This window comes from Squalius cephalus (genome assembly GCF_949319135.1).
Source record: "Squalius cephalus genome assembly, chromosome: 8".
Classification (NCBI taxonomy): domain Eukaryota; kingdom Metazoa; phylum Chordata; class Actinopteri; order Cypriniformes; family Leuciscidae; genus Squalius; species Squalius cephalus.
The window spans coordinates 42,205,971-42,226,940 of NC_137129.1; the positions used below are offsets into that span (position 1 = coordinate 42,205,971).

At 37.6% G+C, this 20,970-nt stretch overlaps 1 long non-coding RNA gene across 1 annotated transcript in view; it reads right to left on the reverse strand.

Annotated features, from left to right (window-relative positions):
- Positions 1-20,970, reverse strand: part of LOC307163782 — a 26,359-nt gene continuing 5,389 nt past the window's right edge. Inside the window, exons 2-3 of the long non-coding RNA XR_013822139.1 lie at positions 18,258-18,326; positions 1-77 (exon numbers count right to left, since the gene is read on the reverse strand). This is a non-coding gene — a long non-coding RNA (uncharacterized lncRNA). The remainder of the gene's footprint in view (positions 78-18,257; positions 18,327-20,970) is intronic.

Consider the following 20,970-nt stretch of genomic DNA (forward strand, 5'->3'; position numbering starts at 1 on the left):
CCTTCTGCATTTATTCCTGTCTTCAGATCCACATCAGATCTGCCCTGCGTCATCCGTGCACTGATCCGAGGACTCGCCTGGGAAACAGAGAAGACATTATGAATGAATGAAACCAAAAATAAATCAAAAGATAAAACATAAAAATAAATAAATCAAAAGGTAAAACGTAAAACAAATCAACAAAAATGAATCAAAAGATAAAACATTAAAAAAATATTTATTTTTTTTCAAAATCAATCAAAACATAAAACATAGAATAACAAACAAACAAACAAAATCAAAAATAAAGCATAAACTAAATAAATAAACATACAAATAAGAAATACAAATAAATAAACAAAATAAAAAGAATAAACAAGATTTAAAAAGATAAGACATAAAATGACTAAATAAACAAATAAATAACTAAAATAAAATAAAAATCTATAAAAGAAATGCATTTATACTTTTATTAAAAGTTTTATATTTCTTGTACTGCACTTTGGTTTCAACATCTGTAGTTTTAAAATTTGCTTTAGAAATGAATAAACTAAACTAAACTAAAATATAAAACATAAAATAAACAAAAATCAATCAAAAGATAAAACATAAATAAATACAATTTTAAATCAATCAAAAGATAAAACATAAATAAAAGAATATATAAATAAAAAATCATTCATAAATAAATAAAGAAAAAAGAAATAGTAAAAACAACAAAAAAGCACACACTTATTAATGTTCTGTATTGCTGTATTGCTATAAACACATGCTATTATTGGTTGAACAGCTTCCCTTTCTCTATTAGATCCAGAGCTAAAGTCTCACTCTCTCATAATTCATGATCATTTACACTCAAATCTATATTTCATATCCATTTGCTAACATATTATCCTGTTCCTGTATCTGGCAACACCAAAATCAAGGGTTTGCTCACACACACACACACACACACACACGCACACACGCACACACGCACACACACGCACACACACACACACACACGCACACACTCTCTCTCTCTCTCTCTCTCTCTCTCTCACACACACACACACACACACACACACTGATAAAATGTACTGTAAGTTGCATCAGCCAAATCCATAAATGTAAATCTAACATAAATGTACTTGATAAATCCCAAGACTTTAACAATGCACTTCCTCTGTGAGAGTTTCGGTAGGTAACGTCTGATGCACACAAGTCTGTAATACTTTTTCTCAAGTACGTATGAGGAATCGGAGCTCATTATGGACTCTGGAGATGTGTCTATTCATTAGCTTCAAGAGGGTGTCATGCACATGAATTATGCTAACAGGATCTAATTAGCAGATGCAAATGAGGTTAGTCAAAATCGCAGAGAAAAGACAGAAGAAAAGCTCCATGGGAGAGCTGGAGCGCCACAGCCCACGACCGCCCCCACGCTGGGCACCAAATGTGATGGTTCGCCCCTGCTGACACCCTTACAGGAGACCGGACCGAACCATCAACACACAGAGAAGGGTTCGACCCCACGGATGGAGGGAGGACTGGATAAATGGATGATGAATTAGATGGAGGGATGGAGGGATTGGATGGAGGGATGGATAAATGGATGGATGGATGGAGGGATGGATAAATGGATGGATGGATAAATAGATGGATGGATGGATGGATGGATGGATGGATGGAGGGATGGATAAATAGATGGATGGATGGATAAATAGATGGATGGATGGATAAATAGATGGATGGATGGATGGATGGAGGGATGGATAAATAGATGGATGGATGGATAAATAGATGGATGGATGGAGGGATGGATAAATAGATGGATGGATGGATAAATAGATGGATGGATGGATGGATGGATGGAGGGATGGATAAATAGATGGATGGATGGATAAATAGATGGATGGATGGATGGATGGATGGATGGAGGGATGGATAAATAGATGGATAGATGGATGGAGGGATGATAAATAGATGGATGGATGGATGGATAAATAGATGGATGGATGGATGGATAAATGGATGGATGGATGGATGGATGGATGGATGGATGGATGGATGGATGGATGGATGGATGGATGGATAAATAGATGGATGGATGGAGGGATGGATAAATAAATGGATGGATGGATGGATGGATGGATAAATAGATGGATGGATGGATGGATGGATAAATAGATGGATGGATGGAGGGATGGATAAATAAATGGATGGATGGATGGATGGATGGATGGATAAATAGATGGATGGATGGATAAATAGATGGATGGATGGATAAATAGATGTATGGATGGATGGATGGATAAATAGATGGATGGATGGAGGGATGGATAAATAAATGGATGGATAAATAAATGGATGGATGGACGGACGGATGCAGTCAATCATGTTTGTTCGCGGTGCATTAACTAATGTTAACACTCGTAACTTGATTTTAATAATGTATTAGTAAATGTTGAAATTGACATATGAAACTAAAATTAATAAATGCTGTAGAATTATTGTTCATTCTTAATTTGTGTTAACTAATGAAACCTTATTGTAAAGTGTTACCAATAAATGATATAAATATAAATTAATTAAATAAATATAAAAGTTAAGTTAAATCAATTAAATAAATAAACTATATTAATTAAATAAATGTAGTTATTTATTATTATTATTATTTCAAAATCAATAAAAATATCAATCAAAAATAAAATGAAATAAAAAACAATTAACTCCATATTTCATTGTCATTAATATAAAAAATTTAATTAAATGAATAAATGAATAAATAAATGAATGAATGAATGAATGAATGAATAAATAAATAAATAAATAAATGTCTGGATGGATAGACGTGAATAAATAAAATATACAAATCTAAGTTAAATAAATAAAAGTTAAGTTAAATGAAATAAATTAATTATTTTTTACATTTTTAACTACTATTAATAAATATGGTTTATTTTTAAACCAATTTACATTTAAAAATAAACCATAGCAAACATAAATAAACCAGCTCACGTAGTAAAATAATGTACACTCAATTCAAAATAAACTTTTTCATATTTATAAATAAAAATAAAAATAAAAATAAAAATAATAATAATAATAAAGAAAATCAATATATAAAATGAAATAAAGGGTAAAGCACAATAAAGGAGTGTCCTGAACACATGCTGCTGTTGGCCGAACAGTTTCCTTTGATTCTGTTGAATTGAGAGTCAATCTAAAGTCATAAATCCCGGATGATTTCGCAGGAGCCGAAGGAACTCCGGAATCCGGATGCGAGAACTCGCCCACCAGCGCCTGCCATCATGACATCAGCGGGCCCGGCTCCAGGCTGCTGGCACGGCCGTGTGCGTGTGTGTGTGTGTGTGTGTGAGGGGTCAGAGCGTCTCGGCCCGCGAGCGAAGGGTGCGCTCGACGACACGAGGCTTGACCCCTCGATGGGAACGTTGGGAGGCCAGTGACCGCGGATAAACGCACACAGAGAGACTGTGGCTACCCTTCCTGTGACCGACAGGGCCGAGAAGGCATGCCAGCATGTGTGTGTGTGTGTGTGTGTGTGGCCGTCATCGTTGAGTGAGCGCGGCGTGTGTGTGCTGTGCCAGGTTACCACATGAAGGTGAAATCAGTAATGCAGCAGATACAAACACAAACACACACACACACACACACACACTCAAACTCAAACTCGCTGAATGGACGAGAACCGAGTCACAGAATACAGCAGATATTCAATGAACTCATTTCACAAGAGTTTGATCATCTGCCGCTGAGAGCGCATGAGAACGCAAGATATTCATCACAAAAATACATGTGAAAATATTCACATAGGAAAAATTAAATAAACTAAAAGAAATGAAAGAAAGAAAAGAAAAGAAAAGAAAAGAAAAGAAAAGAAAAGAAAGCAATGCAATGCAATGAATTGCAAAACAAAACAACTAATTTATTTAATTCAAATTGAATTGAAATTTATTCAAAATTATTTATTACAAAACAATAAAAAAAATGAATTTAATAAAATTTTAATTTAATTTATAAAATTAAATAATAAAATTAAATTAATGCAAAATTAAACCAATGTAATGCAAAACAAAACAATAAAAAAATGAAGTTAATAAAATAAAATAAAATTAATTAAATGTAATTTAATTTATAAAATTAAATAATACAATTAAATTAATTTTAAATTTAATTAAATTTTTTATTTTATTAAACTCATTTTTTTATTGTTTTGTAATAAATAATTATATCAAAAAAAATAAAAAATAAAATAATTTAATTTAATTTAATTTCATTTCATTTCATTTCATTTCATTTCATTTCATTAAGTTAAGTTAAGTTAAGTTAAGTTAAGTTAAGTTAAATTAAATTAAATTAAATTAAATTAAATTAAATTAAATTAAATTAAATCATGAAATAAAATAAAATAAAATAAAAGAATTGGTTTCCAGCATTGGACAAGTGGTTTGGAGAATGGATGGATGTGAAATAAAATAACATAAAATAAAATAAAATGAAATAAATACGCTGAATGAACTAAAACATCTCAATATTTAATATAAACAAAATATAATAAAATATATCATATAAATATATAAAACAATATATAATATAAAAAAACATTATAATTTATTATAACAAAATGTTATAATTTAAAATCAATGAAACATAAATAAATAAATAAACCTGTTTTATAAGTCCTAAAGCTGATTAGGTATTTTCCTATTAAAGCAGGAAGTTCTGTTTTTAATAACCAATAGCTCATATTTTCCATTTCCATTTCCAGTCATGAATCGCTACTCACTGTTGCTAGCTGATGGCAGGCGGCGTCGGGGGAGGGGCGTTCTCGCTAGAGAGCTTCTGATTGGACAGAAATCTGTGTAGTGCAGGATGAGTCATCGGTCAGATTGGTCTGTTTTTTTCTAGAAGAGACAGACTAAATTTTAATATGAGTTAATGCTAAAATATAATTGTCAAATTTCACTAGCATTTAGTGGACCCAATAGAACTAACTTACACTGATGTTCACTCTGAAAACACAATCACATCAGTCACGTAACGCAACATTTTGGGCCAGTGAAATTCAGGTGTGGGCGGGACTAAAAAACTCTTTACATGGAAAAGAAAGATTTACATGAAACTCTCGGCTTACGGGCGGGTTATGAAGCAGATTCAGGATATTACTGTGCGTGCCAACATAGTCATAACATTCAAGAAGAGAATGAGAATGAAACACACAAAATTAATATTTTCATCTTCATTCATTAATCAAACCATAGAACATCACAAAATATTCCTGTCACTTTACTTTTTCATAATTCATCCAGTATCACTTTACAATAAGATCTCGTTTGTTAACATTAGTTAACATAAACACACAATACAATATATTTACAGTGTTTATTAACATTGGTTAATGTTAAACTGTAATAGTTAATGTTAGATCACAGTGTGGAGACGAGTCCTGCACCTTCAGTTCTGGTGTGTGTGTGTAGATGTGGCTCGGGTCTCTTCAGGGCATCATGTGACACGAGATGAGAAGGAAGCAGCGAGTGTGTGTGTGTGTGTGTGTGTGTGTGTGTGTGTATGAGTCACAGCGCTGCTGAGCCGCAGGTGGGTTGAAGGTTCTGGTCACCCACACACCTCTAGATCAGCTCATTTAACCAGAACTCACCACAGGTGAACCAACTCACACACATGACTGAGAACAAAGGTCAACTAACCACGGGCTCGTGCCTGCTCAACAACACACACTCACATGCACACACACACACACACACACACACACACACACACACACACACACACACACACACACACACACAAACACACAAACACACACACACACACACACACACTCACACTCACACACACACACACACTCACACAAACACACAAACTCATGCACACACACACACACACACACACACTCGCACGCACACACACACACTCACATGCACACAGACACACACATACACACACACTCGCACACACACACACACACGCACACACACACACACGCACACACACACACAGACACACACACACACACACTCACATGCACACACACACACACCACACACGCACACACACACACACACACACACACACTCGCACGCACACACACACACACACACACACTCACATGCACACAGACACGCACACACACACACACATGCCATTTGTAACATTTATGTATTATTTATGTATAATGCTTTGGCAATATTGTATGTAAATAATCATGCTGATAAAGTACTTGAAGTGAACATGCCATATTTTATGTGTAAAAAATACATTAATAAATAAAAAAATACAAATAATGTAAGAATTTACTGATACACTTGTTGGACACTTACACAAGCACAACATGCAAGTTTCACACACAATGTCAAACGTTTACACTTCACGAGCTAGTTAGTTATTCATGAACACACCTCATTATTTCTTTTGAACAAAAACCTTTAAAACAGGACAAATTCATCCGAGAAATACTTAAAAATATGCTTATATCCAATATACTATCTGAAACATCAGTTCAGTGCTTCTTGTTTTAAGGATTTTTGCTGGAAAACAAGACTGAAAAACTGATTAAGACAAGCAGAGTTTTTACAAACTCTCTCAAATAATTATTAAAAGTGACATATCATGAAAATCTGACTTTTCCCGTGTTGAAGTGCTATACAGTTTTTACCAATTGCTTACACACGTTTTCAAAACTAAGTCTCCTTTTTTCAAAACTCTACACACAATTCTCAAAACTGCACACACAAAATGCAAAATGCCTCACATCTCCTTCAAAATGCAACACTGCATTCAAAATGCCATAAACACATGTCAGAATGAAGCATTTGCATCAAATGGCAAACACTTCTTTCATAATAGTACATTTTTGTATATACCATGTAAACACTGCTGTTCTAAATCTAAAGCTCTTTGGTCTTTCATAGGCTTATATCTACATTTCAATACAATGTTCTACAGTGAAAGTAATCTGGTGTAACAAGTACACTGTAAATGCAATGTAGAAACAGAAAATATGTACAGTTTTTCTCAATTGTTTACACACATTTTCTGGTACTTGAGACGCAATGACCACAACATGTAACTCATTCACCAACCCCCTGAGCCAATTCTGCTAAACTACAAGCACAATTCCTGCTTTACACTCAAATTGCACTTCTAAAACACACTTTTTTCAAAACACTACACACAATTCTCTGCTTATGGCACAATTTTCAAGCAGAAAATATCTTGTTTTCACAAGGAACACACTGCCATTCAAATACACACACTGACTCTTCACATGGGCAAACACCCGTCACACAGTTTTACAATTAGCAATCAGAGCTTTAGCATAAAAGAGCAACAGGTGAGCTCTTCAGTGGAGCAATGGATGCCAACATTGGATTTTTGTTTTTTTACAGTAAATGTATACAGTAAATTCTTCTGTTGTTTTGTATGTAGACCACTGTATGTACAACTTTGTGTTGGTTGGGGATGTACACTGTGAACATTGTTTTTGTGGGGAAAATAAAATATATCTGTTACCGTGGTTTTTTTTTTGTTACTGAGTATAAAAACAATATTCTCAAATATTTTACAACACACTAATGTATGTACTGTCTGTAGTAAGTGTAACACTGAACAAAAAAAGGCCTAAGTCATTATGATGAATGGGGAAGAAGTGTTTTCCATTCATCATAGTGTTTTACACTGAGCACATCTGTGTTCAAGTGGTTCTTCATATGATGGTTTGTATGTGTCATTTGAAAACAAAATACCATTTTGAGAAGAAATAACATTGTTTTGAATGTAAAGTTTAATTTTGCAGGAGAATTGAGGGGTTTTGCCCATTGTGAGTGTGTGTGTGTTTTTTGATTTGTGTGTAGAGTTCTGAGAATATGAGGCATGCTTTCAGAAAATGTACTGTAAACCAAAAGTATATTCTTTAGAATACAGTAAAGAACACAATTGTGTGTGTGTGTGTGTGTGTGGGGTGGGGGTCCCAGGAATCCATTGTTCAAAACAGATCATCTGACCTTTGACCTATTTAGGCCTATACTACAGTAAAGCAGTGATTGGTTAGTGATCAGTTAAGGAATTAGTGTTTGCACATGTGAGGAGTGTGTCTGTGTGACCTGGTGAATAAGTGTAGCATTTTGATTGGTTGTGTTTGGAAAAGGAAAGCAAGTCACTTCCTGATAGATCTTTGTGTTTTAGGTAGAGAATTGTGTGTAGTGTTTTGAAAAAAGTGTTTTATGCAATTGAAAACTGAGTCAAAGGCTGAGAATTAGCTTACGGTTTTGGAGATTTGGCATGTAGTTTTGCACTTTGAGTGAGAGGTTTCAAAAATCGTGTGACATGAAAAGATTTTGTGTGTAAGCAGTTGGTAAAAACTGTAATCGGATATAACCCTTTGTTTTGGTAAAACTTTCTCTGCAAGCATGACAAAATATGAGTTGATCAGATTTCGCTCTCTTTCTGATGTATGAAGAGGATCTTATTATAATATTACCGGCCCATAATCTGCACGTTTACACATTTGGTTTCACAAGCGACAACATGACCCAGTTGTAACGCAGTGGTCATTGAGCACAGACGAGCACTGAACAGTATTACACCACAACATGTCACAGCGGTCTCATAAAGACCTCAGGAACTGTGGACACTTGTGTAGAAGTTAAACATGACGGTTCATGCAAGTCGATGAGATCAGTCAATGTAACTCCACAACAACAACACAGCCCACATGCGTCCACTAACATTCAGAAGCGTCTAAAAGTGAAGCTCTTCCTGAGTCTCTCCGTAAGGCTGCACTCACTACTTTTGGATGAGTGAGGATTCTGGATGAGTGAGATTGGCCTGTTTTGTTATTGCTGGAGTTTCTGATGCTCGTGTAAAGGCTCCGCCCTCTTCTGAATGGGGGCGGAGCTGCAGCTCATTTGCATTTAAAGCGACACACACAAAAACGGCGCGTTTTTGCTCGCACCCAAAAAGGGGCAAATTTGACCAGCTATAATAAATGACCTGAGGAGTGTTTTGAGCTGATATTTAACAGACACATTCTGGGGACACCATAGATTTATATTACATCTTGTGAAAAGGGGCATAATATTTACTTATTGCATTACTTAGGCCACATTTACACATAGCCGGGTATTTAGAGAAACGAAGATTTCCCCCCCTCCGTTTTCAAAAATAACATCGTGCACACAACATCGTTTTCAAAAAAGTTGTCGTTTACATCAGCCCGCATAAATACGCCGTCGAGCGCCATCATAACTATGCCAAACCTATGGGCGGCAGTGTAGGGAGAAGGATAAAGCCATGCAAGCCAATCAGAATCCTCAGAATGAATCCTCCGACAACAATGAATAACACGAGCAACTTCTGCGACTTTTCTGGCGCATAATGTGACGTTTGAGAACCTAAAACCCCGTTTCTCCCAGTTGACACGGCAACACATAACCGGCGTTTTCAGAAATCTCCACTTTGGCCAGTTTTTAGAAATAATCGTTTTCTGGGGAAATATCTGCGTTTTCCCATCGTGTAAACGGGGCCTTAAACTGCAAGAAGTAACAATACAAGTCTGACCTGCATCAGGATGCATAAATAACATGCAGTGAACATGCATACATATATATAATTCCTGTAACTGTGTGTGTGTGCTATTGTGTAAATGAGTATGTGAGCATCAGATGTGAGGGGTGAGCATGAACAGGCAGAGTGAAAATGAAAGCACAGATTTGTGGTGTTCAATGCAGCCCACCACAAATGTCGCACGCTCTCTTTCTCTCTCTCTCTGTCTGTCTTTCTTTCTCTTTCCCTGGTTTTGTTGCCCGGTCGTCTCAACACCTCCCACTCTCAGGTTTAGAGGCTCGGTGACCTCATGTAGGACTCCCCCCCGCGCGGGTAGAGGGTGAAGGTGTGATTCTGAGCTGATTGAAGCTTCTGCATTACACTTGAGCTCAGGAGCCGTTCTTATTCATCACACACGCACGCACACGCACGCACACACACACGCACACGCATCAGGGCTGACGTGACGCGCTGAGCTTCGCCAGGAGGGCCCGTCCCAGCCGCCAGCCCTCACCATCACAAAGGCTTTTCTCAAGTACCCAAACACACCCACACTCTTCAGACAGACGCTAGATGCAGTCCCGAAATCAAGAAGCATTAATAAACTTTTGGTTTCTGGCTCCTTTAACAAAACTACAGAATAAAGAGTTCTTTGTGCAACTTAAAAAGGTCTTTAATTCATCTCCTTATCAGACATTTTTCAACTCTAAACTGTCTTAATAATCAATATTTGGACAATATGGATAATATAATAATCCTCAATATTGATTGCATTGATAATGATCTTCAATATTTGGATTGCATTGATAATATTGCAATAATAATCTTCAACATATAGATTGCATTGATAATAATCCTCAATATTTGGATTGCATTGATAATAATCCTAAATATTGATTGCATTGATAATGATCTTCAATATTTGGATTGCATTGATAATATTGCAATAATAATCCTCAATATTGATTGCATTGATAATAATCCTCAATATTTGGATTGCATTGATAATAATCCTCAATATTGATAGCATTGATAATAATCTTCAACATATAGATTGCATTGATAATAATCCTCAATATATGGATTGCATTGATAATATTGCAATAATAATATTCAATATTAAGAGTGCATTGATAATAAGCCTCAATATTTGGATTGTGTAAGACTTGAGAAATTATCAAATGCCGGACAGTCTGGTTAAGGAGCGACCAGACCCTCTGAAGACAGGATCTTGCTGGAAATTACCATTTGAACTCACTATCTGAGACAAAACTCTCCGAGTCATCCTACTCTACATTTCATTCCCTCATCCCTCACCCTCTCTCTCTCTCTCATGCTCAGATCACCTGAATTCACCCAAGAAAATACATAGTTTTAATGTGAATGATTATCATCGAGTATTGTACATTTTTGGTATCATTTGAAATGTCTCAGTGTGACTGGTACAAATGTCTCATTTCCAAATAAGTAAAACAAAAAGTAATAAGGGTTTTAAGAGTTTAGAGATAACTGGCACACAAAGGAAGGTGGTCTCTAGACAAATGGTCTCCTACACCCAAAAGGTGTCAACTCTGAATGTAAATTTCCATTGTTAGCAGATGTTTCCATGTGAAAGAAGTTTCTGTCTATATAAGGAAATGCAATGAGAAGATCGGGGCCTTTCTGTACCTCAGATCCGCCCGTGAGGCCGAGAGTAAGACTCTCAGCTTCATGTATAATGTTGGGTTCGCATTTCTTCTCTTTATTCCAGAGCATTTGATGTTTTGTATCAATTATCTTTGAATTGATTATGAAATTGGCATGATACATTTACCTGACATAATAAATTGTTACATTTGATTATTCTAAATATTTTCATTGCATTGATAATAATCTTCAAAATATAGACCGCATTGATAATAATCTTCAAAATATAGACCGCATTGATAATATTCCTCAATACATGGATTGCATGTTTTGTACATTTAACTTCTATGAATTGCATGTTTCACAAGCACATTTAATGTCATAATGGGACACTTTTCAGACTGAAACTAAAATTGTCACTCATAATTTGAATATTGTGAGTGACTTGAGGAAGATTTTGCTTTTAAATGGAATTATGAAGATAAAGATTTTTTCTTTAGAAAACATGCACCAATGAATCAATCACAATAAGACCAGAAACTAATGAATTAATGGGATATTTCAACCAAAAATGTAAATTCAGTCATCATTTACCCCTGCGTCGTTCCAATCCTGTATGACTGTATGATATTTTGAAATGTCTTTTTGTCTCTCCATACGATGAAATTCAATGGGGTCCAAATTAAATGATGACTGAATTTTAATTTTGGTGAAAAATCTCTAAAAATATAAAGTGCATGAATTGCAATGCATGTTTAAGGAAGTAAATAGATGTAATTACAGATTGATTTCACTTTAACCTAAATCTATTGTACAGTTACTCATACTTTATGACTTAAATTGAAATGAATGAGCATTGAACTAAATTGAGCTGAATAATGACACTATTATATTCTATAGACTTGCTTTATAGCTGAATTGAATTTGTTTGATATTTTATGTATTTTGCAACATTAACACTGTTATTTTCCTTCTTTACTGTTGCTTTGAAACAATATTGTATAGGATCAGACCTATAGCTGACATCTTTTCTAGTGTGTTTTCTGTAATATGATACATATATGATAAAGATATGCATGCAATTGATATTTGCACAACCAAAAAGAAAGAAATGATCCTCTCAACCATCTCTGAATCTCCGTGTTGATCTGATTCAATCTAGTGTAGTTGTGCATGAACACCTGAATAAGCAACACGTCTCTCTCTCGATGTGTGCCTGTCATGTGTGTTGCTGTGCGTTTAAAAACACATGCGGTTTGTGGGTAAAGGAGAATCTGGGGGTTGCTACACAACAGATTTGTATTGGAGAAAAAAAAGGACATTAACACCAGGTCTGAGTCCAAACTGGGCCGGCTGTTTCTAGGCTGAGAGGTCCAAATCCTAGAAGCCAAGACCTCTCTCTCTCTCTCTCTCTCTCTCTCTCTCACACACACACACACACACACACACACACACACACACACGGGCAGCATGTTCAGGGAAGATCGCATGTGTCTGGACTCCCGTCATGGCTAACCTACAAGCACAGAAGGAAACGCAAACACCCAACAGACGATCCAAAGCAACACACTCCTGTCATGTGCTGGTGGAATTTCCCCACAGCAGCTGATCTGAGAACAGCCTGGACTTTCTCTCACACTCCACTTCGCTCGTGGGGCAGCGATTAGTAGTCGTGTTTCAAAGGACCACGATAAGTTGGATAGTTTGAGTATAATTAGCTACGATGCATCAATTGAAACAAAAAGTTTAGAGGCGAGTGCTTTGATTTAGTGGATGGATGGATGGATGGATGGATGGATGGATGGATGGATGGATGGATGGATGGATGGATGGATGGATGGATGGATGCATGGATGGATGGATGGATGGATGGATGGAATGGTGGATGGAGGCATGGATGGATGGATGGAATGGTGGATGGATGGATGGATGGATGTATTGATGGATGGAGGCTTGGATGGAGGGATGGAGGGATAGGATGGATTGTATGGATGGATGGATGGATGGATGGTGGATGGATGGGATGGGATGGGATGGGATGGGTTGGGATGGGATAGGATGGATGGATGGATGGATTGGATGGATGGATGGATGGAGGGATGGGATGGATGGATGGTGGATGGATGGATGGATGGATGGATGGATGGATGGATGGATGGATGGATGGATGGATGGATTGGATGGAGGGATGGATGGATGGATGGTGGATGGAGGGATGGATGGATGGATGGATGGATGGATGGATGGATGGATGGATTGGATGGATGGATGTATGGAGGGATGTATGGATGGATGGATGGAGGGATAGGATGGATTGGAGGGATGGATGGATGGATGGATTGGATGGATGGATGGAGGGATGGGATGGATGGAGGGATGGGATGGGATGGATTGGATGGATCCATCCAAAAAACCATTACGTCTATTGAGAGTCCCCATTAAGATAGCTCAGTAAACGTGCGTGTGTGCGTGTGTGTGTGCGTGTGTGTGTGTGTGCGTGTGTGTGTGTGTGTAAGCGGGTCTGTTTATCAGGAGTGCCTGCTGTCATCGGGCCTGTCGGGTGTGTGTGTGCGGCTGCTGGAGACCCATCTGATCAGCGTCTGAAACTGATCTGAGTCCAGTCGACAGGCGGCCCGTCCAGACTGTTTTACACCATCTCAGATAAATACACAGACCTCTTCTGTCCTGCACCTTCAATATTGAGATTCTCCTCATCAAAGACCAGCGATTCGCCAAGCAAGACGCCACTGATGACAAAGACGTCTATAAATGAAAATATGCTATGTTGGGATGAACCAGTATGGAAAATTGGGCCTATACTGAAAATGATGTTTTAATATCAGATAACTGATATAATTGACAGGGTTTCTCTTTTTTAGTGATCAATTTCCAGGACTTTTTCTTTTATATATATAAAAGACAAAAATCATCTACTAAACTAATATATTCCGCTCTCCAGAAGTATGTAGAAGACATACAGTTTAAGGCCTTAAAGGGATGGTTCAGAGTAAAATCAACCTAGGGTCCTTTGCACCATGACCTCGAGCCAAACTACCGCTAACCCGGACGTCGACGTCACTTCAGTGATTTGGGAAAAGCCTGTAAAAGTCCTGACAGAAAGCGATGCATAAGGATGTAGTGTAACGACGCCCAGTTCCAGGAATGCATTAATATTTTGTTGGTAGTACCAGTTTATAACAATTATTAGTTAACACAAACCACTGAAGTGACGTCGACGTCCGGGTTAGCGGTAGCATTAGCCGTCAGGCAAGTGTTATTTAAATAAACTCCTGATACTTACAAACTTTCCAATGCCTCGTTTTATGAGTACAGAACCTATTTGTACTACTGTAGAAGTTTGGTACCTTTCTGGGCATTATTAGTGCGGTAATTTACCAGATACAGCCTTGGATCCATTAGCGCCTGCACTAAGCCATTCAGCTGATATCTCTAAATAAGATCTAACTTTAATAATGTTCAACCGAGGGATAAAGGCTTCTGGGGGGTGTTTGGCTCGAGGTCATGGTGCAAAGGACCCTAGGTTGATTTTACTCCAAACCATCCCTTTAAGTATAAAACCAGCTCTTTGATAATAATTCTTAATTATACAATACATTTTAACAATTCACCAACGACAGCTGTCACAGACGACAAGAGCAATCATTGAACAGCGCTCTGATCATGTTCTCGGACATCGAAAGCTTGGTTTTTAAAGTCTGTGTCCTTTGAAGGATGCAGCCTCTGAATGAGACACTTTCTAATCATTTGTCATTGGCGTTGTTTTAATTTATGATTACAAACAGCTCAGCCCCTCATTCTATACACGCACCCGTTTCCCCTGTACGTTCCCCTATTATGCTATTTTAAAGATTCAAAACTGTTTTGGAGTCTCCTTCAATAGGCATCCAATGTAAAAAAAAAAAAAAAACAAAACCTGTAATCAAGCTGCTCTGCTGTGATTGGTCAGAAATCAAACGCTCATTATCATATCTGAATCTCAGCTCTTGACACTCAGTGATACGAACAGTGACAATGGCGTGGGTTTTACTGTATCAAAGTGGACTTGCTTTGTCAGCAGAAACCAGCGTCTTCTCCACATGAACAACACGAACCAAACTCTTCCAGTCTCAGATACACTACAGTGTTTGAGGGCGGGGCTAAGAGATGCTGCTCAGCCAATAAAGACCATTATGCAAATTAGTTCCGAGCCTACACAGGTTCAGGTGGAATTAAGACTGGAATTACTGGCAGTTCAGAATTGATTCTTTCTTTTAGGAGACAAAAACTCAATTTATCTGCACTTTGATCTGTGAAACTGTGCAGACATTTTACACTCACAAAACAGCTGCATCACACACTACACAAAAGGGAATATCCCAAAAATAAAAAAGCACAATAGTGGCACTTGATCAAACAGAATACACTAAAAGCACGAGCATTACTTGTATTCACCCAACGTTATGATCTTATGATATTTCCACAATCAGATGAAGTGAGTGCACTGGTTTGAGACAGAGAGGCCTGGGATTCCCTCTCTCTGTGGGGTCAGCTTTAAAGCAATAAACATGTCTTCATAAGCAGCATATGCCTGAGTAGGCTGAGAGTCAGAGAGATGTGTGTGTGTTTCATAGCGAAAGGTGTAAAAACCTCTGACTCACAGAGACAGGCCTGACGGGCTGCTCCTGCGCTTGAACTGCTGTGGAGAAATGTGTCCGCTCGTTCGTCCCGAAGACAGAGCGGGAGAGAGAGAGACTGGAAATGCAGTTTCTGAGTCAGAGCTGGAGATGTGATAAAAGCCCTGCTTGTTCCCGGATAACAACACTCGTGAGCCGCCGACACCGGGCCGCATGCGGGAGTCACCGCGTGACCCCTACAAAGTGCACAGACACACACACACATGCACTCACTCTCTCTCTCTCTCTCTCTCTCTCACACACACACACACACGAGAGAAAAACCTTAGTTAATCTTGGCCAATTAACACGTTACTCTCAAAACACACTCTGACACTGACTGATTTCTGAACAACATCTACTCTGACTATTTCTGCAATCTTTAGTATGCACACACTGCATCGTATGCAAATATTCTGCAAAAATGTTCTTTGCAAAAATACGTGCAGTATATATATATATATTTATATTTTACATTTTTATTTTTAGATTTTCAGTTCACATTTTTATTTTAGTTAAAGGTTTTGGTAATTTTTTTGTGTGTGTTTTTGTCATTTTTTATTGTTATTATTGTTTTTTTTGTTTTTGTTTTTTAAATTGCTATATAGTTTTTATTGATTTCTATTTCCGTTTGAGTTATTTTAGTACATCAAGCAGAACTAAATGAAAAATTATTTCAGTTACTATTTATTTAATTTAAAATGTATTTTATGGTTTTTGTTTTAGTTTTAGTTAACGAACTAGAAATAATTACAGCTGTGATTTTGATACATTATTTATCGAGACTGACAAAAGTTCAGACATTTTTATGCACAATTAAATCACAATTTTTTTGACATTTCAAGACTACTTTTTATGTGCAGATATTATGTACACTAGTGTTCTAACATAAAATATGAATATAATCTAAAAATATAAAACAGAATGTTAGTACCTGTATGTAACGCAAATAAGGGTGTGTGAAAAAACGATATAAAAAATGTGTTGATTCAGGGTTCAATTATAATAATTCAAAAATTACTAAAAATTAAGCTAAAAACGAATTAAAAGTATTAATAAATACTATAACAGTATAAAAATAATACCTAAATAACACTAGTGCCAGTGTAAATGCCCCCCCCCCCCCCCACACACACACACCACTCTTTCTTCAAAGCATGTATCTGTGGCCTGCGCTGTCAAACTTTTAGCACCTGTCATCCTGCGGCCCGCCGGTCGATGTCTTCAGCGTTCTGAGAGGAGAGAGAGATCAGAGGCGAGAAACGGGTCAGGCCCGGCCCGGGGTCACACAGAGGTCAGCTCCGGTTAGGAGGCCAGAACTAAACTAAACGGGACCCGATAGAAACGGTGCTTCGCAAATCCGGTCCGTCTCATGCATGAGGTTATCCGTGGAAAGCTGATACTCAGGACTCATCCGTGTGTTTTTTAATGGTATTATGTGGTTCCCTTGGATGAATACAGGAGATGAGATCGAACGTTCCTTCAGCAGACGCGGCCAAACCCGCAGAATATTCAATCCGCAATCTGCATTCGTGCATATACGCACATCTAATCCACTGGCTTTATTGTATTTTTTTGTCATCTTAGAGAGACTGGGCTTCAAAAATATCATGCAATTCCCCAGATGTGCTTTAGAACAAACACCGAATTTCATTTTATTTTGGAAAAGGAGTTTGTTCATGCAAAAGCCATCATGTTTTTCATGCAAAACTATCATATGGCTTTAAAAGATATAGTGCACGAGTTGCTTTTGTTATTTTCGAAGCTTGATAGCATCTGTTCACATTGAATGAACAATTTGCAATATATCTGCCTCTCAGGAAGAAAGTCATACAGGTCTGAAGTGAGTAAATAATGGCAGAATTCAAATTGTTGTGCAATTTATTCCTTTAAATGTTATATTGGCCTTTTTACTGGTAATACAGTATGAAAATGACCAGATTGGATTAAACAGCTGAATTTCCACAACATTAATTATCAAAGAAAAGCATTTTACAGAGGCTTTAATTAGTATTAAAGAGATAGTTAACCCAATAATGATAAATTATTTAAAAAAATCTTACACTTATGTAAGAATTTTAACCCCAACTGCATTTATTTATTTCTTTTACTGTGCAACATAAAAGAAGATATTATGAAGACGAAACAACTTTGGACCCCATTCACTTTCAATGTGTGCACAAAAATACCCACTGAAACATGTTTCAAAATATCTTCTTTTGTGTTCTATAGAAGAAAGAAAGTCATACAGTAAATGGTGACAAAGTTCACATTTTTGACTGATTTACTCCTTTAAATGACATTTGGTTGAAAAAAAAGGTGTGAAACAGAGAGAAACTGGACAAGATTAACGGGACTAAAACTCACATCGCCCGACATATCAGAGAACTTGTACAAAAGTCATTATTTACTCACCGTCATGTTGTTCCAATCCAGAGTGCATTTCTTTTTCACAGAAACATCATTGGACCCCATTGACTTTCACTGTATGGACAAAACAACAGACATTTTTCTTAAAATCTATTGTGTTTTTTACACAAAAAAAGAAAGTCATGATGGCATTTTGAGATGATTTACTCCTTCAAATGTTATGGTTGGACTTTCCAATCCAGTATGCATTTCTTTCATACACTTATTTTTGTGAACAAACTTAAACTGTGGAAAGCAACATGGACTTTTACTGCATGGACAGAAAAGCATTTTTCATATCTGTATGATAAACTTCTTTTGAGTTCAACAGAAGAAAGTCACAGAGGTTTGGAAGGAGTAAATGATGACAGAACTGGCACTTTTGGGTGAACTCTCCCTTTCAGCGTTGATTTGTTTGAGGCTTGTGTTACGTGGAGTCCAGGAACATTTAGGGGTCACTTGACGTTACTGAACATTTACACAAAAAGCTCTGACAGCAAACAGGCATCGGATACTCAATGAGCGCTGACTGAAAACACTGACATTCATCTCTTTAAAGAGCGAGTGTCACTGACCTTCATGTGCAAATAAATCCTGATCCCAGAAAACAGGGAATGTTCTCCCAAAGTTATGAACAAACGTTCTTCCAGTAACATTAATGCGCTTGTTCAAAGTTATCTGGTCTTTGATATTATTCCTCAAAACATTGGCACAAATCGTTCATGGAAGGTTTTTTTCTGAAACGTTTCAGTTGGAATGATCGTCTAACATTTTTTGAATGTTACTTGTTTCGGAATGTTCAAAGAACATTCAAATGTAACACTCTCATAATGATGGCAGAATGGAATGTTCCCTTAACGTTCTTTTAACTTTTTTTTTTTTAAACTGGACGTTCGGAACGTTCTGTGAACATTCAGAGATGACGTTTAAATGGGAACGTTCTTTAAAGGGTTAGTTCACCTAAAAGTTCTGTCAGTAATTACTCTCCCTCATGTTGTTCCAACCCCTAAGACTTCCGTTCATCTTCAGAACACAAATTAAGATATTTCTGATTAAATCTGAGAGCTGTCTCACTCCTAGGTAATCGATATCTGCCGGCCCAGAAAAGTTAGTAAAGACATCGTTAAAATAGACCAAGTGACTACAGTGGCTCAACCTTAAGTTTATTATTTTGTGCCCAAAAACAAACAAAAATAACGACTTTATTCAACTATTCATGTTCTTCTGTGTTTCTCTGAGTGAGTTCACGTAGTGTAACAGCGCAGCGCTACTGGGTTGTACGTCAGAACGTAGGCTCACTATTGGCAGCATCACACACATGACCAGCGTCGGCCAATCGTGAGCCTGCGTTCTGACGTACAACCCAGAAGCGCTGCGCTGTTACACTACGTCAACTCACTCAGAGAAACAGAAGAAAATGAAGAGTTGAATAAACTAAAAAGTATTCTCGTCGCTTGATAAACTTAAGGTTGAGCCACTGTAGTCACTTGGACTATTTTAACGATGTCTTTACTAACTTTTCTGGGATGGCAGATATCCATTACAGAGAAGCCTATGGAGGAGTGAGACAGCTCTCAGATTTCATCAAAAATATCTTAATTTGTGTTCCGAAGAGTCTGACGGGGTTGGAACAACATGTGATTACTGACAGAATTTTTGGGTGAACTAACCCTTTAAGATTGTTCTCAAAATGTTAGCACAAATTGTTCATGGAAGGTTTTTTAGTTGGATGTTCGTCTAACATTTATTTGACTTGTTTCGGAATGTCGGAATGTTCAGAGAACATTCAAATGTAACATTCTCATAACGATTGCAAAATGGAATGTTCCCTTAACATTGGTTTTAAAACCGGACGTTCTAAGAACATTCAGAGATGCCGTTCTCATGTGTGTGTTAGCTGGGTCATGGCAGACGAGAGCAGGTGAAAGCAGACGCGAGCGCAGACGAAACACACTAATGGCTCAGTTTCTCAGCTCGCCTCCCGCCGCGGCTCTCAGCATCGAGATCCTCTAATGAGACGTACGGCGTTAATCCTGTCAACGGCGTTCATGAATCTAGCGCCGAGCAAAGGCTTCAGCGGCCGATCGCATCATAAAGCAGGAATGCACCGCTTTCATGTGCTGATGGACTCTGACAACAGTTCCTTCCCCTCGGCGGCGACCCCTGACCTCTGGCCACCGGGGGTCACTCAGCTTTTATGGGTGGCCACAGAACATGGCGAACGGGTCAGAACGGGAGCGGGTTTACGAGGAAACGTAAACTTTGGGCTGCGTTGGAATGAATCTATGCGTACGAGCCGTAATTCAACTTTATTTGGTTTTCTGGTAGTCTTGAGAGATGGCAACGCTCCTATAAAACCCATCCGTGCTCCTCGTGACTGAGAGTGCTGCGCTTTTATCACTCGTTTTATGGAGGTTTGTACAGTCGTCTGTGAAATACACCTAGCAGTAAAATATAACGCTAATGAATGAAACTAATGTAATGACTCTGCAGGAATTTGCTAAATAACATTTCACTCAGTGAAGATTTTTAATAATGACAGACAGACAGACAGAGGGATGGATGGAGGGATGGATTGGATGGATGGATGGATGGAGGGATGGATGGATTGGATGGATGGATGGAGGGAGGGATGGATGGGATGGATGGATGGACGGATGGATGGATTGGATGGATGGATGGATGGATGGATGGAGGGATGGATGGATGGATTGGATGG